We start from the raw sequence: 26,356 nt of genomic DNA, 5'->3' as shown, positions 1-26,356 counted from the left end.
ATAAACCCGAAGCTGCTTATTTGTCGCTGCAGGCAGTCTGAAAATCTTTAATAGCCTTCACTAGTGACTCTGGTGATGGACTGTCAGGGGGGATAACAAGAGTCACGCATTTAGACTACTCTTATTAAACAAGGTCGATAGGTCAAAGGTCAAGATAAAAAAGAACAGAATGGTCCAATTGATCCTTCGAATTTATGACGCTAAGCATAGATCTTTGTATATCTGTCTAAATGATCTGAAATTTTCTACAAAAATCTTTACAAATGGTAACCATGAGTATTGACAATTTTACACCCAGACATGCTTATATAATTACGTTATTGTTTTCAATTATATGTAAATATGTCTTAAATGAAGCTTCCAATCTTATTTTTTCTCAAGATATCTCGGGCTTTAGCAAGTTCAGTGGAACGATCTATTTTAGTCTATTAATCAATCTTATTCTACCGTTTCTCAGCAAATTTTCAGTCAGTACATTACTTTTGAATTGGTTAATGACAAGAGTAAATCTGATTTAATTTTCTATCCACACTCTTTACTGCATATGAATCAATCAATGTCAATATTTGAGCGATGTATATTATTTTGGAGAACCTAAAGATAGCTGATATTATTCGTCTTTCTGAAGATGCCAATATGTAAATGTTACATCGTTCCGAATTTAAAGATTTATCAAAAACTATTTCATACATTTATTTTGGTGGGAAAGGCTTTTTTTAGATTCTAAACAAAATAAATAAATGGATTTCTTTTAAAAGTCGGGTATCTTTAATGTTTGATAACGATACATCAACAAATAATATCATATTTCAATTCATATTCGCAAAAAGTCTAAAATGGCCGGAAATTAATCTGGAAACAAGCCATAATAGCAACGCACAATCGCAGACGTAGTCATGTGGCGGTATACGAAAGACAGAGTGCAATTCAACGGAAAGCAGCTTATGGTCGCTTGTTAATATACATGTAACTGGTTGTCCTAAACGTAAAAGTATGATAAACCTAAACAGGCTGATATAGTAATAGGGCTCTGTGGTTTTGAAGCTTGCATAACACAGACACTGCCAAAAGACAAAGCTGAAACGCAGGCACCATATTTAGGGGGTGATTAAACAAAACCGAAACACATCAAACCGGGAGTATTGGAACCACTTTAGCTGAAAAAATCAACAGAACACTTACACAAAATAATTGCCATGCTGGACGATCTGAAGAGAAAGTACAATAACTCTGTTTATAGTATATTTATCGATGAAGTACAATGATATATTTTACGTTATTCGCTAAACAAATGTATATTTATTTATCAATGCCCAGCTCTTTCCTTTCATCCATTCACATCGAATACATCTGCTAAAAATATGACAACTACGAAAATTCTAGAATTATTGGATGATGTCATTATAATTTGATTACGTTACCAACATTGCGATAAATTTCAACTTTTCAAAATTTAAAGGCTTTCCTCTTGGGAATACCACAATTGCAAAGACGAAAGGCATTTGGGTATGGTGCATTAACCACCCGGAGCAGAAGGGTACTGTTCTTATTTTACTTGACACTGAAGGTCTTGGGGATGTGAAAAAGGTAACCGTTTGTTTATCAACTTACTGAATATGTTAAGAATAGTTTTCTCTTTGAATTTAATTTTCAGCTTTCTAATCATATTGTAGAGTGTTGCTTGTTTACAAAATAAAAACTGACTGAAATTTTTATCAGTCTTGTATACTTTCCATGTAACCAAAACATGTCATTTAATAAGTATGCAATGAGGTAGAGCTATTTAATATTAATCATTTCTAATATACTTTCAAGGGAATATCTATATAAATCATCATACTCAAATTCCTTAATCATACCAACTAAAAGAAATATATTTAAGTTGCCTTGAAATATTGACATCATGTTGTTGTTTAACATAACTAAACGCTTGTTAAAAAAATAAGGTATATTTTGGTGCAGTTTGATTAATCTATTTGGTTGCTATATGGTCTAAAATATATCATCTGCGTCATTGTGGTGAATAATCAATATTAGGGATTTATAATTAGTATTGAGGCTACAGAGGTGAATGTTGTTCAAATCTGTCCTTGGTTACTTGTGTAAAATCTTACATTTAGCCAAGGCTGTACAAAGAGATTGCCAAAAGTGGGGTGAATGAAAAGTATCCGTTGACATTTTGATTTGTCATGTTACTATATCGTCGAGCCTTTGTGAATATCTTTCTTAATACGTTTGTCTAATTATATTTAGGATTCCGTCATAATGTAGCATTCACCAGTTTTATGTTTCTGTCTTCTTTTGAATTTCTTTATTTTTCAATTACTTCATATAAACGGAAAACAACACGAAATAATAAATCATAAAAAGAAATCATGCATAAATTTTAGTACTGAGTTTAAGAAGAAGAGTGTTATTAAACATATGTACTTAGGGTACTAGACGTTTAAGATATTTTTCCTTGATTAATGAGCACTTATAGATATGTTTTATCTATTTTAAATTGCAGGGTGACATTAATCACGACAACAAAATATGTACGCTAGCATCGTTGTTATGCAACGTTCTTGTGTACAATATAATGACAGCCTTCAATCAAGATGCACTTGAAAAGTTAACGTATCCTTTAAACAAATGCATTGATTCAAAAGAAAGAACAAACACTTTAGAGGGCTTAGATATAGTTATTAGAAGGCTTAAAATCATATTAAGGAATATATTGTTTCCGGTATATTCACCATGAAATGAACATGTACACACTATTGTAAGGAAGTCATGTACATGTACCACGTATGGTGTAGTTGTAGTTACAATTTGCAAAATACGTAATAGGAGAGAAGAAAAATGTGCAGCCCGGTAAAGGACTCGGACCTGCGACCTTCTGCTTGCAAGTCAGATGCTCTACCAATTGCGCTAATCGGACAATCGCTATTATTGGCAAATTATGTACGTTATATACACACTGCTACATTCCCCCCTCCTTTTTGTAAAGACAAACCAGATTCTTTTGACTAACCTAGCCATTGCTTCATCCTAGCTCTAGGATTCTGAGGCTAGTTACTATACTCAAGGTAAAATAGTAATTGGAGAGGAAAAATGTGCAGCTCGATATAGGACTCAAACCTGGGACTTTCTGCTTGCAAGTCAGATGCTCTATCAACTGAGCTAATCGGACAATCGATATCAAATACAAATTATATACATTATATACACACCGCTATAATACTTGCGAAATGCCAGTTCTAATAACTCCTTTAAGTATTATAGTTTACAAAAGATTGGGATTAAACATACCGACATGCATGAATGTGAAGTTTAGTGCTACGTTTGTTTAGTCAATATATTTACCACATTCGATTGAAAATGCATATTTCTGGATAACACTTTTAATACAAATACGTGTATTTTCTGTAATAATTTGAAATTGACGTCAAAAGAAACATCAGGCGTCCGATCACTCTTTGGACTTCCTATGTTACAAATCCATAGTTTTCATAGTTTCAAACATAAATCTGTTAACAAAATCGTTATTAGAGAATAATATCAAATTGATACAGATTAGTGTAACTCATTTATATCTGAAAATAGCAAGTGTAACTTATATAATTAATGACTGATATTAAGGGTTTAGAAAATAACAGGCAAGAGAAGACCTGCAAATAAAAATTCACTCAACAGTAGAAAGTTTGAAACGATAGCATCTGTACTGTACTTTTCTTGATTAATAGAAACCTTTGTGTTAAAACACATCATTCCATAATTAATCACGTTTCAGTTTAATTTATTCGACTGTCAGAGCAAAATATATTTGGTATTTTTCACAGTGGAAACTTTCAAATATACAAACTTTGTATAGTTTATCTGAAAAATGAAATGAAAAGAAAATGGGTTTGTTTTAATGAAAGATCAAAAATAACTGTCACTTGTGAAACCCATATCTTACATTTTCCTGAAACTATTGCAACGGTGTCAATAACCTATATTTCATATTTATACCAAAACAAACAAATATCCGCTGTGAAATCCATGTTTTACAAATTATAGGAACCAGAGCATAACAGGATAAGAAATACTAGAATACTAGTTGTCACAATATTCAAAATTCAATATTTATACACATTTACTTGAAATATATGGATGTATGAATCATCACATTAAAATATACCGTCAAGTTGAGTCACAATATATAGTTAATTGATATGCCGTGATGCAGCAAGAGTAGACGGAGTTAAAACCTATTTGTGTCCTTGTACCATTTTCTTGATGAAAAGAATTTGGTTTGTTCAAAGCATATACATCTGCACGATTTTGAAAATATTTTTATTCGAAAAACGATATTTAGAAAATCAGTGGGTGGTGACTTGAGTATTTTTCTGGCACAATCGTAGATATGTGACATCCAGTACCATTCAAAATGAAATGCCAACTCGCTTTAACGCCCTTGGGAAGGTATTTATATAATCTATTAAAAACTATTAGAATCCTCACTATCGGCTTTGTTTGTTTGTTTTGGTTTTTTACGCCGTTTTCAACAGTATTTCAGTTATGTAACGGCGGACAGTTAACCTAATCAGTGTTCCTGGATTCTGTACCAGTACAAACCTGTTCTCCGCAAGTAACTGCCAACTTGAATTATCAGAGGTGGAGGACGAATGATTTCAGACACAATGTCTTTTATCAAATCGTCACGGAGAACATACACCTTGCCCGGGGATCGAACTAGCGACCCCGCGATCCTGGACCAACGCTCTCCCTACTGAGCTAAGTGGGCGGGCTATCCTCACTATGAGCGGAACTATTTCAAGTAGAATATCCTAACTTGAATAGAAGGTGAATTTATCTGATGTTTGATTCTGATTAGTAACGATAATGGAAATAATAGTTATTTAGTTATTGCGACCGATTCCAACGTAATTATATTGTTATCAAACCTTCTTTAAATTTGATATCTTTGTTCTGAAGACAGATTATTATATTTTGGTTTTCAGGGGACAAAATGAACAAAAATGAATTTGTTCTGAAACTAAAGCCATTATGTGTATTACACTATTGAAGCTGGAATATCAGTTAGTATTTCTGACATCCTTAAAGAATGGTTTAATAATGGTTGGCCCCTAATAATTATTTAAGGGATTGAATATCTGTGTTGAATATAATTTTGAGCTATACATAACATTATAAGAATTGTAACACTTTATTGAAATTAAAAGTACCACAACCTGTCTTGTGCATGTAAGAACAACAAATCTTTATTGTCTTTTTTAAAGGGGACATGGAAATAAACTTCATCGTTCCGACCGTCTGTTACACTTCGTATGGGGTCAATGAAGAATTTTTGAAATACCTTGGCTCAAATTTACCATATTGTGAAATGATGTTTCATGTGCCAGACATAGACACGTAGCTTAGAGGTCAGAGTCCCACTTTCAGGTCACTGGTGTAGAGCACATTTTCATCTGCGGTCTCCTAACTCATCCATTTATCAAGGGATTCAAAAACGTTTCCCATTATGAGAAACTTTATGTCGTGTAAGACTCAGTCCCTACTTTAAAGACCAAGGTTACACTTAGAGGTCAAAGCAATAAGTCATTTTAGGGCTGATCAATAACTTTACTTTGCAGCAACTTGGCACCAACAGTCACCATTACAAATTTATCTGTAGCGTATAGGGCCCAGACCTCTAACTCGAGATCAAGCATACATTTTATTATTATCATTATCATTATTAAATGATAAAGTGCAAGGCATTAATATTCTTTATTCATAATTTTTCCAGCTATTTTAAAAACAACATTATGTTTAAAGTAAGACGAATGGTATTGATAGATACATGTATTAAAAGTTTTTAGCAATTTTTGTAGATTCCCAGTTTGTTTGTTTTTGGTTTAACGCCGTTTTTCAGTATTTCAGTCATGTAACGGTGGGCAGTTAACCTAACAAGTGTTCCTGGATTCTGTACCAGTACAAATCTGATTTCCGCAAGTAACTGCCAACTTCCCCACATGAATCAGAGGCGGAGGACTAATGATTTCAGACACAATGTCGTTTATCAAATAGTCACGGAGAATACACGCTCCGCCCGAGGATCGAACTCACGACCCCGCGATCCGTATACGAACGCTCTTACCTACTGAACTAAGGTAAATTCCCAGTATGCAAGCCAAGGCACAGGTTACAACTTTACTTATTATATAGATGAATACAGAATTGTTTTGTTTGCACTATATTAGGTTGATGTCAGCCATGCATTGATAAGCAGTGGTATTAAATTTCGTGGATGTGTAATTCAAAAACAAGTTTTAGTAGTAAGAAATAGAGAATATTGAATACTTTAATTTGTAAATAGCAATTGAAATTGTATCGATAACAAGGAGGAATTGTAAACAGCTTTGTCGGTTTTTTTGTTTTTTTTTAACCTGCTCAAGATTTCTTAAATATATATCCGCGTGAAAATATTCATATTTAGTTTATTCATGTTATATTTTACATGTATGTAGATAAGTAGTAATGTTTATTTCATTGGATTTGTTCAGAATAAATCTTTGTAAACTTAAATGTGCGTGACACGTATGTTTTCATTCTCACAACATATTCAAAATATCACAAGGAAAAGACGCCGAAATATATTTTAAATATGCCGTATTTGAGTCCAGTGAGCTTTGTTTCTGAAATACTTTGAATTTATTACGTAGTTTATAACATAGTCATTTTCTTTTCTGATCAATGTGAATCCTAGTATTTTATCATTCAGACATATAGATACATACATACTAGGAGAAAAGAACCCATTAGTCAGTTTCATTTTCCTTTGCCATTTATTATTTATTTGTGATTGGTGGGAGAGAAGTTGTTAATAGGGGAAAAAGTAACAAAAAGTAGAAAACAGTAACAGAAAGTAAACCAGCATCAATTAACAATACCAAACTTTTATTCATAAAATTATATAACAATAAAAATTCATTCAAAAATGTCAAAAAGCCGTAAAATCCAATTATATGTAAAAATAATACAGATCCTGTTCAGGTCAATTTAAATCCAATCAGAATAAATTCCTAAATGTTTCACACAGTTCAAAAGTAACTTAAAAGTAGCCAAAAAATAAAGGGGAGACACGAAAACAAACTCAAAGTAAAAGGAAGGGGATGCAAGGGGGAAGGAGGGGGAAATTAGGGGAGAGAGGAGGAGGAAAAATCGCTTACAATAAACAAGAAAACATAAGCAACAGACAACACAAGACAGACAGAACCCATTTGAAAATAGGGCACCGCCTTGAAACGGTCAGTAATCTATATAAAGGAAACTGGGGTTTAAACGCGTTTAGGGCATGCCAACCTCGCACTTACCCTATTTTCAACCAGTTAGACAACACAATGTAAATAAAATCCCCGCTGGGATAGGCTCTAACATTAAACATAATATTAAGGTAAATCTAAGGTATAATTTCACCAATGTACTCAACAACTTGTCTGAAGTCAGAGCACCATGAGCCTAACTTTTAAGGACACGACTTAGAAAGGTGCAAGGCAAAAAATCAACTCCTTCCGTCCGTTGTATGTATAATTTAGGAGAAAAGCATCATGGAGTCTTACACTTTATTAGTCGTCGCACCATCAAATAGGAAAGCCCGCCCGCTTAGCTCAGTAGGTAAGAGCGTTGGTCTAAGGATCTCGGGGTCGCGAGTTCGATCCTCGGGCGGGGCGTATGTTCTCCGTGACTATTTGATAAACGACATTGTGTCTGAAATCATTAGTCCTCCACCTATGATTCATGTGGGGAAGTTGGCAGTTACTTGCGGAGAACAGGTTTGTACTGGTATAGAATCCAGGAATACTGGTTAGGTTAACTGCCCGCCGTTACATGACTGAAATACTGTTGAAAAACGGCGTTAAACCCAAAACAAACAAACAAAAAATCAAATAGGAAAGCGTAGCGATTAAATGTAGAGGGGTCAATCACTAAACACGGAACAAATACACGGAACTGCAACAAATGATAGTTTAAAATAGTTTGGTTAAAGGTTAAAAGAATTAAAGCCGCTATTAGGCAGTTTAAGGTAAGACATGATCAATACAGCATAATGCTGCAATGAACTACTCAGTGTTTAGAAGGTGGAAAAAGGCAGAGGGAGATCATTCAAGTAATATACTGTTCTGGGGGAAGAAAGAATACTTTACGTATTAATCTGTAGTTGCTCTGAATATATTGTAACAAGGGGAACGGAATTGACGTGCTAAGGGAGTGAAGGGAGCTACACAGCCTTTGGATATAGCAATTACTAACTCATTGTGGATTTTATACATAAGAGAATGTCTGTAATCAATAGGTCGGAGATCAAGGCGACGAAGATTGAGGAATTATAGCATGTCTGTACCCCTGGAGGTTTTACGAGGTTTTACGGTAGTCAGCCTTAATCCAACGAGCTGCCCGTCTTTGGACACCTTCTATCTTGTCTTAAAGGGTTTGGGTATATGGTGACCAAACTTCAGAGCAATTTTACAGCTGGGGTCTAACAAAAGTCTGGTAAGCCATGGACTTTAGGGGTTCAGATTTCACCTTGAAATTTTGCGCAGAAATCCTAATATTTTATTTGCTTTCTTTATTGACCTTTTTGATTTAGGCGTCCTATGACAGATTATTAGATATATCCACACAAAGGTATTAAAATAGAAAAAGTGGAAACTCCATAGGTCGTTCAACACGAAAAAAACGAAGTGTGCAGGCTCGGTTTGATTGAGCCTGTTCATGGACGGTAGTAAAATGCACGCTACCGTCCACGCCCTCTAGCCCCAGGTTGACCAGAACTCAACATTTACACATGCTAGAAGTACAAAAAGCAATTTAGAGACATCCGCAGATGTATTCATATGGCGGTGCACATGGAACCTTCAATGATACACGTGTTGTGGCGTGTAATTCCATAAAAAGTGGCGTATGGTCCCCAGATAAAAGAAGTGGGTTTGCCCCAAACGAGAAAACAATGGGCAGAACTAAACAAACTGGAATTTAGAACGGGGATCCGAGGTTATTGAGCCTGCATATCACAGGAACTGTCAGAAGACAAAATTAAAAAGCAGGCGCCATATCCAGGGGCTGGTTATACAATACCAAAGGCTTTGAAAACTGGAGTAGTAGAACCACCTAGGCCGAAACGGTCATGTTTAGAAACTAAACAGTACCAATAACACGATATAAAAGTCGTGCTGAACGAGCTGAGAATATCGAAATATAACAGCCCTTATTGAATGTACGGGGAGACATTTTACGGCCGCCACACGGCACAATCAACTTTTAAGCCGAGGTGACTACTGGGTGGAAATAGGATATTTCCTACATGTGACATGGATAGTTTGGCATTTGGTTGAATTCAATATACATGTACCACTCTAAATTCTACTCTTCTAACATTTTGAGGTCATTTTTGAGGGAAACTGATTATTAGCAGATGACAGTGTGAGGTAGATTGCTGTATCATCTGCACAAAAGGAGGTCTTTGGAGTGTGTGTGGGGGGGGGGGTGTATTCCTCAGGGGTCATTAATATTCATTGGAAACATCAGGGCCCCAAGGTCCGACCCCTGAGGAACACAAGATGGGACCGGGATAGCATCTAAACTGGTGCCATTGAAGACAACGGATTGGATTCGGTTAACAAGGAAACTCTCAATCTACATTAGACTTTGAAATCTAACTCCTTTATCATGCATTTTCAGTATGACTTTGTAATGGGTGGCCGCATCGAAAGTCTTGCTGAAGTCTAGTAGTATGAGATTTACTTGTCTCTTATCATAGACTGTGTTAACCATGTCATGTATTACCATAACTAGGTATGTGACATATGATTTTTTTCACAAACCCAATGTAGTAGGTGATAGAAGATGCTTTTACCATTGAGAAGAACTGGAGAATTCCAAGGCTAAACCAATTTTTATTCAACGTTTCGACAATTATGTCTCGTCAGGAAGTCAACAAATATGACATGAAATAAACAACGTTATGAATATATGACGTCATAAATGGTGATGTTATGTTACAGACATTTTGGCGTAAAATTACAATGTACAATAGGCTACATAACGTATATATCTAAAGTACTGAAGTATATTGTGACAAAAATTAAAAGTGGTTTTTCTTGATACATAATAAGATAATAAACATTATTTTAAACAATAATGTTAATAATGATAATAGCAGTAAGTACAGGATCACAAAGATACTGAGTAAATTGTGTTATTAGAAAGGAAAAAAGTCTCCAATTAGAATTGAACTGGGCCCGGAAAGTTAACGAAATATGTCATATACCAAACTGTTCAGGACATACTGAAGTTTTACAGAAGCCCGGCAGGTTTTTCTAGTTTCTGGTGCGGACCGAGAAATCCAAGATGGCGTCCAAGATGGCCGCCATTCTAATAACACTGAGGGCTTTGTATATATGGTACCATTAAAAAATTATTAAAAAACATAGTTCCAAATAAACTTGATAAAATATCTATATCTAAAAAGTGTAAAATAAATACATCAATTTACCTCCTACTCAAGGTCAACATCAATGTCAAATATGAGGTCAAAGGTCAAAATTGCCGAAAAATCGGCCCCACCCCCCCACCCCCACCCCTCCTCCACCACAAGTTTTCTTTTATAATCTGGAGAAAGTAGCAGTCAATCCAGTGTAAATGATATAATCTGGGACATAAACATTACAGCTAACTCATAAAAATCATTTTATAAATATTTCTTGTGTTACCGTGGAGAAATCCAAGATGGCGTCCAAGATGGCCACCGTTCTATAACATTAAAAAAATGGTAAATAACCGATCTGATTCATTTAAGTAGTAATTAAAATTCAGAATCGCTTGAAAGTAATATATAAATAAATCAGGAAAATGCATTTGTGATACTTTCACAATCATCCAAGATAAATGTCAAGGTCAAACTAAAGGTCAGAAGGTCAAATGTCCTAAAATCGACTATTTACCTCATGATTTCTTAAGTAATGTCACGATGAAAGCAGGAAATAGTAAAGTTTTTGATTAAGGGATAATATAACATGTAGGCTATTAGAAAAGATAAAAGGTAAGGGTAGATTTCTCGGAAGCACAGAGCACCAAAAACATAGCCCCAGAGCCACGCATTTACATAGTAGGCCCACAACAAAAAGAAGCTGTAATGGAAAAATATTTCAGACGGGTTGCTTTAAACGTCCAACAAGTACTTATTAATATAAGCTAAAAATTATTAAAGGGAAGGAAATGGTAAGGGCAGAAATGGGGTCGGGGGTGGGGGAGGAATCCGAAGGGGAAAGTTAAACAAGGAAGAATATACAAGGGAATGCCATTTTCTTTAAAAACAGTCGCACTACAACGTAAACCACAACAGCGCAGACACTCATCTTCCAAAGATAAACACACAAGACGATCAACTGAATAACATAGAAAAACAAACAAGCAACACATAAGAAAACAGTAGGGCACCATTATAGACTCACAAGCCTACAAACGCACCCACACATGTAGGAAAAAACAATCAAGTACCGTCGGGGATTCGGCTGCCAAAACAAAGAGGAGTCACGAAAACTTACTAAAAGTAAAGGGGGAGGGGATGCAAAAAGTAGCGTAAATGTAAGGGAAAGGAGGGGGCAAAAGGGGGGAGTGGGGCTGAGGAAAAACGCTTACAAAAAACAAGAAAACACACGCAACACACAATACAAGACAGACAAAACAACCTGTTGAAAATAGGGGCACCGTCTTGGAACGGTCAGTAACCTAAATAAAGGAAACTGGGGGTTTAAACGCGTTTGGGGCATGCCAACCTCACACTTACCCTATTCCCAACAAGTCAGAAAAGACAATATTAGTAACTGAAAAAAATAATAAGACTACATACGTAACACAAAATACAAGATGGACAATTAATAAAATGCCAACAACAAAGACTCTACACGCAATATAAAATACAAGAGACAGGAAGCAAGTTGAAAACAGGGGCACCGCCTTGGAACGGTCAGTAGCCTATATAAAGGAAACTGGTCATGCCAACCTCGCACTTACCGTATTTTCAACAAGTTAAACAACACAATGTAAATAAAATCCCCGCCGAGAAAGGCTCTAACATTAGTGCTAATGTAACAGATAAATAAAACAAAACATAAGATTAAGGTAAATTTAAGGTACAATTACACCAATGTACTCAACAAAAACAAAGAATTAAAGGGATTTCAAGTTGTGTTGCCATACACTTTAACCTAATTTGCACATTTTATAAGTAAATACTTACCATAATTTACCGAAAAAGAGTGTTAAAGTACTTGATTGTATTGTATTTGGTACTAGATCTTTAAAAGGTAAAAGGAGCAAAGGTTAAGCCATTCAAATGTTAAAAAAGGCAAAATGTCCGAAAACATGAACAAACACTTGTCAACTTTATTTGTTTACAATGTCAGAAAATTAATTCAGTTTCTTATACATGTATAGATATGGTATAAAAATGCTAATGTAATGTAATTAAAATTCAGATTCAATTTTAGCAGATATTTTTGAATCAAAATACCTAATTGTTAAAAAACCTCTAAGTACTGAAACTAAATAAAATGTTTAAATAAAGTGTACATCAACTAGACATTTTCTTACACATTTGTTCTATGCTATGCTCAGTCTCTAAATCACCTTGATTATTTTGCAATTTAAGTACCTTGATTGATTGTGATCGGAATTGAATTTTAGCAAACCAGCAACATTTGTATTTACCAATGTATAGAATAAGCATTTTATTAGAATCATCAAAGAGGTAATGAAGAAACTATGTGTACTTCATGGAGAGCCAAACTGAACTCATAAACGTACCTCAGGATCATGAAGTCACGTTACACGTTGGTTTTTGTATCTTTAATCTTGAACAGCACATGAAAGATATGTATATATGTTTTTGCAACAACCAACGTCATCAACAAATGCCTTAATACACAAGCCGTTGTGCAAGGTTGTTCAGCAGATGCACAACAACAACTAGATTCACAAAGATCCACACAGTTACAGACAAGGTCACAAGTAGTTCTGGAATAGCAGCAGGTTGTGCCATAAACTGTGGAACTGCTAGCCCTGACGCTGCATCAGTTATATACCCTAAACTGATTAGGCTTGGAACGTCAGGACTTTGGAGCAAAGCACTTTTCCAACAAATCAACTGTAGCAGACATCTCTGCAGATGTAAAATGAAACTATTATCTGTTGGGAGTAACCGCCTTGGCTTGATAGATTTATTTTTAAAAACCTTCTCTGCTAGTAACGTAGTCAAAGAGGTGCAGTTTGGTTGCCCATACAATTCGCCAACAAATTTAGTGCAAGCATTGATCTGCACACTAGTCAAATCCGGAACATCGCCCAAACAACCCATACCCTCGAATAATGCTGCTTTGCTCATCATTAATTTAAATGCAGACCTTTTGCCAATTCCAAAAATGAGCTGCATGCATCATAACCTGTGATACAATATACAGTGAGCAGAATATGTCTTTGCTCTGGGGACAGCGAGACAAAGATCTCATGTACTGGGATATATCTCGTCATATCAGTATGAATATACTTTCTGCCAGTCCTGAAAAAGACTCTAGGAATAGTGAGAGCATTAAAGTGATGCAGCAAAAGAAGTAAGACGTCAGTGTCGTCAGTGTCGGGACTACAAATTGTGAGTGTCTGAGCCCCTTCATCAGCAGCATACTTGGAATGAAGCAACATTTTAGTATCCGCTTCTTGTTGGTTTGTACATAGATTAGGAACATAAGAAACACATTCAGACGTGATGCTCAAGACCTTATCCTGTAAGCCCCCACTTACAACTACTGTTGGGTAGGAGTTGACATTATAATTGGATTAAAAACAACATCTGAGGACTCAGCAAGCTGGTCTAATTTTATCTGAGACTGAAATATCGTCCAAGGTGGTGTTTTCTTTTTCAAATCTATCATCACAAAACAAATGTAGACGACTTAAATTGTACAAAAAATCCTTCATTTTCATGACTTTTGCTGCCTCCGGTTCTGGAAGTTCTCATCTTTGCTTGAAGGTGAACGAAAATACGGTCTTGGTTTGTCGTTTGGCTTCTGATATGTGAGCACTGAAGTGAGGTTTCCACCTGAAAATGAAAATTATCAAATAGAAATGTAACCACAGCTTTTCATAATCTTGAAATCTGTGCAAAACTGCATGTCACTAAAGTCGAGGCAATACTATACCAATGTCTTCGACTTTAGTATTTTGAGAAGATTCGACTTTGGCAATAGAGGAACTTCCCAACAGTTGCAATAGGTACTATTTCAAACTATTCCATAAATTAAGTCAAACTTATTTTTATAGACCAATACCTTGTATTGAAGAACTATCAATTGTTTTTTCTGGTATTCTGGTTATCCTCTGTGCATTGCCAATTCTGTTTGATTTAGGAAAGACAAGAATTGTTGTCATGGCATGAGTGGTGTTTTTACCATCCCTTGTGTATTCGTTGTGATCCCAATTGTCGCCTGCTGCAATAATAAGCTTTCCCTCATCCTCGTGATGCATGATATTAGCAGGAACTAATGCACCTGAATAATAAATGTGTTATTTATTTATTTATCATTCTAATATGCTTGTCTCTGTTAAAACACTCTTATGCTAGAATGACTTAACGTTAACGTGCGGTGACGTCAAAGGTTGCGACCAAGAAAGAGCGCTTCTATATTTAATCTACTGTTTTAGATTACGGGCATATCAAAATCGAAATAATTTATAGCACAACCGTGTTTTAACACAATTCATACACTCGGGTGGTAATACGTCGTACAAATAATTTCACGAGGGCTGCGCCCTCGTGAAATTATTACGCCCGACATATAACCACCCATCGTGCATAAATAGTGTTAAAACACTGTTGTTTTTCTGTAAATTATTTCTTAATTCTATTAATAGTTATTTATTTATATATTTATTTATTAGTATTTATTCATAAATATATCTATGGAGCATATACATGTATAATAAAATAACTTTGTATTGAGAGGGTAGCAATGGTTTCCTGACAGATTGTGTTGATATTAACAACTGTTTTCAACATAATTTCGGATATCAACAATGGGAGCACCAATAGTAATCTAAGCAACATTGGTCGCAGCAGTTGTAAAATAATTATGTTATTTTATAATGAGACAATTACCTGATTCTGTCGTTGTATTTTTGCTTGCCATATGAACTGCTGCGATGAAAGGAAACAGCGGACTTCTGAATATGGCATAGTATATCCTAATACATTCGTGTCATCAGTGACCTTTCGACTGCCATAAAGATGGTGTAGGTGTACAGACAAGCAAATGTGTTTCGGTGTTAAAATACATGTTGATGCATTGATGACATCACAACATAGTACCAGTATCTTTGGATCAGGCTGTAAATCTGCGTTTATATCAGAAGTATTCTCATATTGTTTTTGATTGGTAACCCAACAAAAAACTTGTAAATGTCATCACTAACAAATCTCTTTTGTTCCTCCAAAGAAGTTTCTTCATAAGAGAAGTATTGTCCGTCTAGCTTTTCAATCTTGTTTATTCTCTCTCTTAAAATACCAGCTGCTCTATGAAGTATAAGGTCATCGTCCTCGGACAAAACAAAACTGTTTGAAAGTGATTCTTTTGTTACATTTTCTTCAGCTATGGTAGACAGAAGCTCCCCATACTTGCATGCAGCAGACATAGCTTCTTCAAAGCTTACAGACGATGCACATACAATTGTGTTACCACCAGGTCTAGATATAAATATAACTTCTGGCCAGTATCTGTGAAACAAGCTTTTAAGTGTTTTGGTTTTGATAGTTTCAATTAATAATCCCTTTTCTTTGCATAAATTTAAGAAAGAACATTTTACTTCTGGTACTTCAAAAACTTTTTGCTCAATGTCTTCTTTCAATGTATCTATCAACTGCAAGGTAACTGCGTCAAGATTTTCTTCTTCCGTTGAAGTACCTACCTATTTCTCAATTGTTTTCTTAAGGTAACGGACAAGGCAACCATTTTTTCTACATTATCTGGCCTCTGCTGCGACTAAATCTCCATTTACACTGATAAGGCCTTTCAGTAGTGATTAATCATTTTTGGTTTGTGCAACTTCTAAAACTTTGGAGTACATAGAGGATGAAGTGTTAGTTGCTGACTCAACCAGGAACCAAGTTGATCGTTTCTTCTGTAAATATTTTTCCCCGCAAATAAAGCAGCACTGTTTCCAATCAAAGGATTGTATACAGTCTTTTGATCTTGAAGAAGTCTCCGAAGACGACTGAATACAACAATCTTTATCTGCCTTCTGTAACTTATTTGGATATAGTGGACGCAAAAAAGCAGACCGACAGCTTTTATGGTATTTCACAACAATGTTTCCATTTCTGATTCCATGTTCATTAGGTAAGAGCTTGTATCATCATTAGTTCTTTCTCTACAAACTTCAAGCAAAGTTTCGAGGCCTTTAATATCTAATGAAGTTGGTTTTATCTCTCCAAACTGTTAGAAACAAAAGCAACAGCTATGTTGAGTCAGGCTTATTTTCCGTTTCTTTGAAGAGAAGGTTAACTCGGCCATTCGCCCAGTTTTGATTTCGATGAATATTTCTGAAAATTTAATATACTAGAATTAAAGTTCAATTCATTGTCATTAGAATTCTATAGAAACTTTTTGAGTATAGTAACAAAAAATAATAAAAACACTTGCTATATTAACTGTTTAAATAGTAGGCCAGACTCATGTTACCTAATGTTCAGCTATACACAAATTTAAAATGGCCATAATTTGGAGATTTTTGGATAAAAACTGCATGTGTGACCATTCATTTTCTTAGTTAGGAAATAATCTAAAAAAAATGTTTTTTCGGTATTCTTTTATACAAAACCGGTGGGTGGGGTAAAACCTAAAATGTTCCTCCTGATTGTAAATAGAAACTCCTACATGTACTTGTCGGTGTAATTTAAATACATCAATACATAAACATAATTTTATGTTCTTCATTTGATGCAAAACCTCTTTCTACATTGATGGAAATAACATTTCTTATTTCCAGACTAATACTACAGGATTCAAAGGATTCACCAACCAACCGACCTACGATACTGGAGAGAAAATGCACCATAAGTTTATTAATAACACATATGTGTTCTTTTTTTCTGCATTACTTACAGTCATCCAAAATTCTGATAAAGCTTTGTATATTTTTACATTTTTGAAACTTTTTATTTAAATTTTCCCTCCTTGAAAAACTTTCCGGTGTTAACAAAAACATTTCACAGGTGCTAAGGCATTTTTTATATTAACGGATACTCCTACTTAGAAAGTATTCTAAATAAGGATATAAACAAAAATGCTAATTGTATGAATCATTTTTATACTAGAATTTCATATGAATGAGTAAGATGATTTTCTATGTTAATATCAAAATGGAATAGTGCTTACCTTCTAATTTCTTAAATAGGCAAAAAACAGTCTGTTGGTGACTTCCTTCAAATATGTCTGTTTCCATGGCAACCAATCAAATTCAACTAAAGCTATTGTTTCCGAAAACCTATGTCACTAAATAAATTATCTATGCAATAAAAAAAGCTAAAATATTTTGTAACCCTTTTGAAATAAAACAAAATTTGAGGTAAATTTCGAAAAAAGTACAACTTTTGACAATTTGACCTTGAATTTGATCTTGAAAATGACCTTTCAAAAGAAGAAAAATATATAGCATGAGACGTTCATATACAACAAACACTTTTCATATAATTATTTTATTCTACTCAGTTACTTTTTACATAGAATTTTACAAAGGTGCCTCAATGTTTGATAAACGGCGGCCATCTTGGACGCAATCTTGGATTTCTCGACCCGCAACAAAATCTAAAAGAACCTGCCGGGCTTCTGAAAAACTACAAGGTACCCTGAACATTTTGGTATATGACACACAGCTTGTTACCTTTCCGGGCCCAGTAATTCCTTAAGGAGGCCTCTTTTAGAAAATATTGCCTCTACTATATTGACTAAAAAGAAAATACAAGCAATGTCTGTACTAACTGACATTAAGAAAACCACAACTGGTGTTACATTACATAAAATACTTTGAAGTGAAGAGACTTAGGAAAAATTATACATATCTTTTGAATTCATTCCTTTTGGAAAAATAGTATCCATTTCATGAATCAAGTAAGTGTCTTTAAAAAGCATCCTCATATCATCATGGATAACATCAATAGGCATAAAGCTAATGTCATTTAAGCTATTGCTATCTTGATTGAAATGAGTTGCTACACGACTAGAAAATGCAGGATCCATAAAACTTGTAATGTCAAACTTTGAAACTTTGCTGGCTAGTTTTGCCTACATATTGCATTCTACACTTCGTACATGTTTTCAATATATACCATCGGAACTTGCAAGTTGCATTACTCTTAAGTGTGAAAGTTGTCTTACGCTGAGAACTATTAAAACTATCACTCTCAGTAATATAAGAACAATGGGAACATCTTGAACGATTACATTTTGAGGAAATAAAATTAACATCAGACAACATCTGAAAGTTCGTTTTAACTAGAATGGCCTTCAAAGTCAGGACGTTTAAAAGCCATGGTAGGTTTACACGAAGTGTAACATTTTAACAGCATGATTATCTGACAACTGAAGTTAATCCCAGGATTTGTAAATTTTGTTCCCAATATTAGGAAGAGACGTGTTGTACTCAACTACAGAAGGCACATTATTTTTATCATGTTTTACAGAGGCTTTAAGTGCATTATCTTTTGAAAAACTCATAATTTTCTGAAATGATGTATTTATAACAGTCTCTGGGTAGTTTCTAACAAGGAAGTGTTGCCGAAGCTGTTCAATATTACCAAAAAGTTGATTCTCATTGGAACATACTCAGCGATACCTTTTAGCTTGACTGAAAGGTATACCATCCTTGCATGTTATAGGATGGCACGAACTATAATCAACATACTGGTGAATATTGGTAGGTTTGACATGTGCATTGGTGCTGATGTTATGTTCATCATCTATACTAACATCAACATCTAAAAATGTTATTCTGATATGCTATATGTGTACTTAATCATAGGATGAATTGCATTCAACAACTCAAAAATTTCTTAAACTAGTCTAAAGAATGACTCCATAGCATGAAAATATCATCCAAGAATCTAAACCATAAATCTGAGAAGGGAAGAAAACAATGTATTCTAGTACTTTGCACAAACACATGGGCCTGTAGTTTTTTAGTAAACAGGGGCAACATTAGCTGACTTCAAATGGATTTCTCGAATAAAGGCTTAAGAATTGGGACAAGTCCTATAGATAATGATATAGGTATGATGGAATTTCATTGATCAGGGCCACTAGCTTTATAGGAGTTTATATTATTGAGAAGTTTCTCTATCCAAATTAAGCTAACATTAATATCTGGCATGTTAAGGAAGAAATTACTATTTTGATTAAGAGACATATATTGCCGTTACAATTTACAGAGTGATACAATTGTCAGAGGAGAACAAGGCCTGAAGACTGACCGAAACTGCTTGTTCAGTTCTGTGACTGTGGCATTTTCCTCATGATGGAGTAAGTTTCTTGTCATACTTTAGGGGTGGAAGTAAAGTTTGAAATGTTTGATTAATGAGTAGAGTTTGTTTGATATGGTCTGTTTGGAAGGCTGCCATCCGTACTATGTTGATTTAAGACTTCTTTAATATATTGATGATTAGCCTGTTTGACCCTTTTCTGCACTGGGTATTTTAAGTCTAGAACTCTTTCCTTTACTTGTTGCATATCCCAGCTTTTTTAAAAGCCCTATTACGTAATCTCTTACTGATGGTTGTTTAGATGGAATTTATCTTTTCTGTTATGCTATTTAAAGTTTGTGAAAAACTTCCCATAACTCTTTCGGGTTAAGTGCGAATATTTCCCTTCAGAGGTCATAACCTGTAGGAAGACGTTTAATGACTGTTTAATGGCCTACCACTCAGCTTTCTTGTGAAGAGAAATCGAGGCTTTTTGTAACAGACCCTTTCAGATGTATTGGCTTTAATTTCAACAATGTTATTATCGCTGATACCTGGTAGGACAGCGACTTGCTATACAAAAGAAGGATTTGTTGTAAGGAATAGGTCTAGACTTTACTCTTACGGGTTTAGAGTAAACTTTATATCATTGAATATTTCAATAACCTGTCTATAGAAGGAAGGATGTTTACAACCAAAGTCCGGACGAGTAGTGTCCAAGTATATTATTGGTAGATTTGGGTACCCAGCACATCAGATGTTTGAGAATCTTTTGTTTACATTTCCTAGAGATTTGGTAAACTCGTGGAAGCTGTTTTTTGTCGATTTCAAGGGATTTGTAACAAGCGCCGAACACACATATCTTCTAGGTCTAATTTTAATAAAAGATCCTAACAATCAGACTGAAGTTTGGCATTTCCTTAGCTATTGTACAGTACCTACAGAAATGAATACCCCGCCGCCTGGCTGGCTGGTGCAAACATGACGGAAGACGGAAAAAAACCTAAGCCAAGAATCAGTACCTATCATAATGTCTTGTTCAGCTGAGGTGACTAGAATGCAAAATTCCAGTTTTTTTATCTACCTACAGTTTAAAATATGAAGTTTAAGTAACCTTCTCATGTTGTTTTTCTATCTGGATTTTGGCTTCGATCTTGGCTGTGATAAGGAATGGTCACGTTGTGTGGATGTATGGGCCATAGAAAAGGATAAGTTAAGGAATAATTCTGTCTGAAAAGTACCAGGGTCATGGTATAGGACAAGCAGAGGGAGACACAACAGGAAAAACGTTTTGGGAAACTTTTCTACCCTTCCTCTTTTACAGTGTGTAGCCTTTTCGAGTCTTTTCCACAATATTCTTCTTTACCTGTGTCACAACTTGTGGGATGTAACCAGTGAAGAGTATTCACAAGAGCATATCAGGAGAACAGCTGTCTTAAACTTCCGGTTAGAAACCGAACACAAAAGGGTAATTCAAACATGCACATTGACAATAGAATTCAATAGAAATTTGTAATGTAACCTTTTTTGACGAAGTTACCACTGATACTTAGCCTGACTGATTGCTGCTTAGAATAAAAATTAAAGTTTGCAAAAGCGGTTATAATAAGATGTTGTGGCTGATATATGCGCATGCATCCATGGTACGGATTGAAAAAGTAAAAAACAGTTTAAGAGAAATATTATATTGGATATCATTGGATTTATTCCACATCCGGTTTTAAAAATGATATTATTGGATTTATTCCACATCCGGTTTTAAAAATGATCACCAGGAAGATTAAAATAATATGGCGCCATTTGACGTCGTCAATATAAACAAGGGACGTCACACTTAATAAATGACGTCTAATTTTCTAGCGAATAAAAATGACATGACGTCGTAGCAAAAGGTCTCTGTGTGGTATAAATTTTATGTCTCTCTGTTAATTGAAGGTTTAAGCTGCCTTGTAAACATCATTTCTTGTTGTTTTCTACTGACTATACTGAGTTGATTGTGTAAAGTCACTCTGTTTCGATGGTTGGTTTTAATAATTTCGAACTTTGAAAGAAATTCTTTCATCTATGGGTTTCGTTGTAGAATATTCTAATTATGTCATATTTGTCTAAATATTTCAGAATAAAATGAAAAGATGTACTAAGGTGTTGTGTGGATTCCTACTGTGATGAATCGGTGGCTTCTGATAAGATTTCTTCACGGTTTAGTTCTTTTGCTTTACGTATTCGGCTGTGATCAGTTCCTTTGGTTTGTTTGTTATATATGTCGCTGAAGGCAAATGTGTTGTTTTTCAAAAAAGTCCACTGACCCTTTTACGAACTATTTTGTAAATCTATTTATTTTAAACAAATCAGTCCGCCCACTTAGCTCACTAGGTAGAGCGTTGGTCTACGGATCCTGGCGTCGTGAGTTCAGTCCTCGGTCGGGGCATATGTTCTCTGTGACTATTTGATAAACGACATTGTGTCTGAAATCATTAGTCCTCCACCTCTGATTCATTTGCGGAAGTTGGAGTCTGCAGTTGGAGAACAGGTTTTTACTTGTACAGAATCCAGGAACACTGGTTAGGTTAACTGCCTACCGTTACATGACTAAAATACTGTTGAAAAAAGGCTTAAACCCTAAAACAAAAGCAAAAACAGGAGGAATACTGATTTTAGTTGTAGTTATGGGTATTACACGGGAGATTATGAGCACTCTCTTATTCAGAACCCTAATTTTACAAATTAAAGAATAAATATGTTTTATTCAACTCTTTGAACAGAGATACTTTACCTTTACGGAACTCATTGTTATAGCCATTAATGATATTAAGGTGTTCAAAAGTATCTAAGAATACAAAGCGTTTTTAAAAAATTAAATTACTATTATGCTCTTTATATCAAGATTTATCTAGAATTTATTTTGCAAGAAAAAGCAAAAGAAAACCAAACAAACAACAAAGCAACCAACAAAACAATATCAACAACATTAATGCATTTTTCATAACAGTATAATAGATATATGTGTTTCCAAATCTCACGTAAATGAACACTATCAAGGGAGGGTATTGAAAAATGGAAAAATGTTATGAGAACTTGTTACCTAACCCTTTCGTATTTAATATTATAAGGCTGTGTTACTTAGATGTACTTACGATGTAAATTGGAAATGTAGTAAAATATGTTTAACGAGACAAATTTCAAATACATTTCTTAACGAAAAGTAGAAAGAAAATTCTTGACTAACCAGTTTGTTTCGCAAAAAGATGAATTCTTAAAAGTCGTTAAAAGTAGTGTTTCACAGGTGAATATTTTCCCAATCTAACGACGATATAAACAAGTAAGCAATGTGGTTTATACCCGTTTAAACACATAAAGAATAACATCTATTTTTTATTTACAATTTCAGCTGGCTACAACAATAAGTTGTACGATTCCCCTGAATTTCAGAAGAATCTAAATAAGTGACAGGATATTGATCTTTTACAAGAGGACCATGATGGCCCCAGGTCGCTCACCAGAGAAACACACCATAACAAACATGTTTAACCTAGTGACCCATTTTTTGACACCACTTGACCCAGTTTCAAATTAAGGAGATAAATATTCTGACCAAGTTTTATGAAGATTTGAGCAAACATCTGGCCTCTAGTGTTTTTATCCTCGATCTGGCCTGGTAATTTAGCCGTTTACCCAACTGGGACTAAATATTCTGACCAGTTAGCATTACGATTGGACCAAAAATGGGGACCTCCGTGGCCGGGTGGAGTCGTTGACTTCAAACCATTTGCCCCTCATCGATGTTGGTTCGAAACCTCATTTGGGGCGTAGAATTCTTCACGTGAGGAAGCCATCTAGCTGGCTTACGGAAGGTCGGTGGTTCTACCCAGGTGCCCGCTCGTGATGAAATAGTGCACGGAGGGGCACCTGGGGTCTTCCTCCACCATTAAAGCTGGAAAGTCGACATATGACCTAAAATTGTGTCGGTGCGACGTTAAACCCAACAAAATAAATAAATAAATAAATGGACCAAAAATGTGGCCTGAATGTAAACAAACATTTTCTTTCATTTGACCTAGTGACTTTTCCTTTGATTTTACTAAATGACCTAGTTTTTGATTCTACATGATCCAGCGTCGAAATCGTACAATACTTCATGATACCAAACATTTTGACAAGGTTTTATGAAGGTTGAATCCATAATGTTGCCTCTAGATTGTTAACAAGATTTTCTTTTGATCTGACCTAGTGCCCTAGTTTTTGATTCAACATGACCCATATTCAAACTTGGCCTACAAGTAATCAAGATAAACATTTCGACCAAATTTCATGAATATAGGGTCATACATATGGCCCCTGGACTGTTAAAAACCTTTTCCTTTAATTTGACCTGTTTTTGACCCCACATGACACAGATTTGAATTTGATCTAGAGGTCATAAAGACAAACATTCTGACTAATTCTCACTAGTTTCAAGCTGAAAAATGTGGTATCTAGAGTGAATTGATACCTGACATGACATTTATTCTAATCTGGCCTAAAGATCATCAGGATAAACATTTTGACAAAGTTTCACGATGATAGTGTAAAAAATATGGCCTCTAGAGTGTCAACAAGCTTTCCCTTTAATTTAACCGGGTGACCTAGTTTTTGATCTGACCTAGTGCCCTAGTTTTTGATCTAATATGACCCAAATTCTAACTAGGCCTACCTGTGATCAAGATAAACATTCTAGACACTATTTCATGAAGACAGGATCATAGATGTGGCCTCTAGAGTGTTAACAAGCTTTTTTTTCCTATGATTTGATCGGGTGACCTAGTGTTTGACCTAGTCTGTCTACCGACTAGATAATCTTTTTTTTTTCTTAGAAAAAATAATTCTTTTGTGTATTCTGACATCATCAGTCTTGGCTCTGATTATCTAGTCTGGTAAAATCTGGTCAGAGCTTGTGACCGATATCTTATGATAAACCGTTAGCTGACCAATAGCAAGTATGGCACACTGCAATAAATATTTCCTGTGGATAGAGATCTTAATCAGCATTTAGTTAACAGGTGGACAGCACATGAGCTGAAGATTAATTTCGTCTTTTAGTTTAATCTGGCTAATTTTAATCATACATCAAAAATCAGAATAGTCTGAATTGCCGTTAGTCTTCAAATATAACCATGTTAAAACAATAATTCCTTAGTAAAAACATACGAATAGTCTTCTTATTGCTTAGATTAACAAATATGTATAAACTATTTAGAAGTGCACTGTGTTTTTTGATACCAGTAAGTCTTTTCTAATAGCACAGTGCATAACAAAAAAAGAAGTCAATTTCCCTTCCATAAACAACAGTTTGGCCCACATGATTGTAAGAACATAGTAAGTAAATATATCCAACAGTGTATCCTCCGCAGTATTTCATTGCCAACAGTGCAAAAGATCTTTTTGTTAGCTCGACTATTCGAAGAATAGTCTAGCTATTCTAATCACCCTGGCGTCGGCGTCACACCTTGGTTAAAGTTTTACGTGCAAGTACATACAGCTATCATTTAAAGGCATATAGCTTAGAAACTAATTTCTTTTCTTTTTCTAGGTCAATTACCAACCTCACTGGGTCAAGTTCCATAACTCTGACATGTATTTTGAGCAAATAATGTCCCCTTTTGGACTTAGAAAATCCTGGTTAAAGTTTTACATGCAAGTTACTCCAAGTTATCTCCAAAACTAATATTTTTATAAATATTATAAACTAATAATGCAGATATTGAATTGAAACTTGACATGTGTCTTTGGGGTTATAACACTAGCTGATAGCATCATGACTCTGACCTGCATTTGGCAAAACTATGCCCCCTGTTAGACTTAGAAAATCCTGGTTAATGTTTACATGCAAATACATACAGCTATTACTTAAAAGCATATATATCTGAAACTTACTTTTTAATTTTCTAGATCAATTACCAACCATCCTGGGGCAAGTCCCGTAACTCTGACATGTATTTTGGGCAAATAATGCCCCCTTTTAGACTTAGAAAATTCTAGTTTTGCGTGGAAGTTACTGTCTGCAGAACAAATGCAGATATTGAATTGAAACTTCACGTGTGCCATCAGGGTTGTAAAACTAGTTGATTGCATCAGTCCCAGTACTCTGACATGCATTTTGATCTAATCATGTCACAGTAACTGTTATCATAGTTACTATTTCGTTTCAATGATGCAGTGGTATAAATTTACATATTGTTGTAAATGCTGTTGCTTTAAGCTGCTGCCCGCCCCTTGCCGGCGGCGGGATGGAAAATGCCGGCTGTATCTCCATGCAGAGGGGTACGACTCCCCCGAAAATGGAGCCACCTGTTTGCCATGGGTGGCGGCCCGTAAGCCGGAGAGGAGGGTCCTGGATGTTGATGTGCCCCATAGCACCCCGGGGGTGATGCATGCTTTTTTTTATGTGTGCATCTCCTTTTCGGTGTGTGGGTATCAACACACATTTTTGGCCTCTAATTCGGTCTAGACGTTTTTGGCGTTCGTATTGGCCCGATACGATCAATCGGCTGGTCATGCCAAGCCCTAGGAAATTTCACTTTAATTACACTTACATCTTCTAATTCCTCTTATATAATTGCATCTATGTTTTCATTTTTACACTGCACACTTATCTATCTTCTTTGGCAAATTAACGTCACACAAAATAAAATGTACTTTGATTCTATCGTCATATTTTACTGCGTTAAACAAACTTCACAGTACGTTCACACAAATTACTGAACACGTCATTGAAATACGTATTTCAAATTCTATTTCCTAGAAGGCGGTGGCTTAGGGTCAACTGGTTGGGTAAAGTAGCAATCCCTT

General features: G+C 35.2%; 1 long non-coding RNA gene across 1 annotated transcript in view; it reads left to right on the top strand.

Annotated features, from left to right (window-relative positions):
- The first annotated feature begins 1,457 nt into the window (after positions 1 to 1,457).
- LOC128554491 (uncharacterized) overlaps positions 1,458 to 26,356 on the top strand; it is a 40,926-nt gene continuing 16,027 nt past the window's right edge. The window contains exons 1-2 of the long non-coding RNA XR_008369623.1: positions 1,458 to 1,587; positions 2,510 to 2,619. This is a non-coding gene — a long non-coding RNA (uncharacterized LOC128554491). The remainder of the gene's footprint in view (positions 1,588 to 2,509; positions 2,620 to 26,356) is intronic.

The sequence above is a fragment of the Mercenaria mercenaria genome, unplaced genomic scaffold (assembly GCF_021730395.1).
Source record: "Mercenaria mercenaria strain notata unplaced genomic scaffold, MADL_Memer_1 contig_5074, whole genome shotgun sequence".
NCBI lineage: Eukaryota > Metazoa > Mollusca > Bivalvia > Venerida > Veneridae > Mercenaria > Mercenaria mercenaria.
The sequence above is the reverse complement of the archived record's forward strand: the minus strand, read 5'-3'. Positions and strand labels throughout refer to the sequence as shown.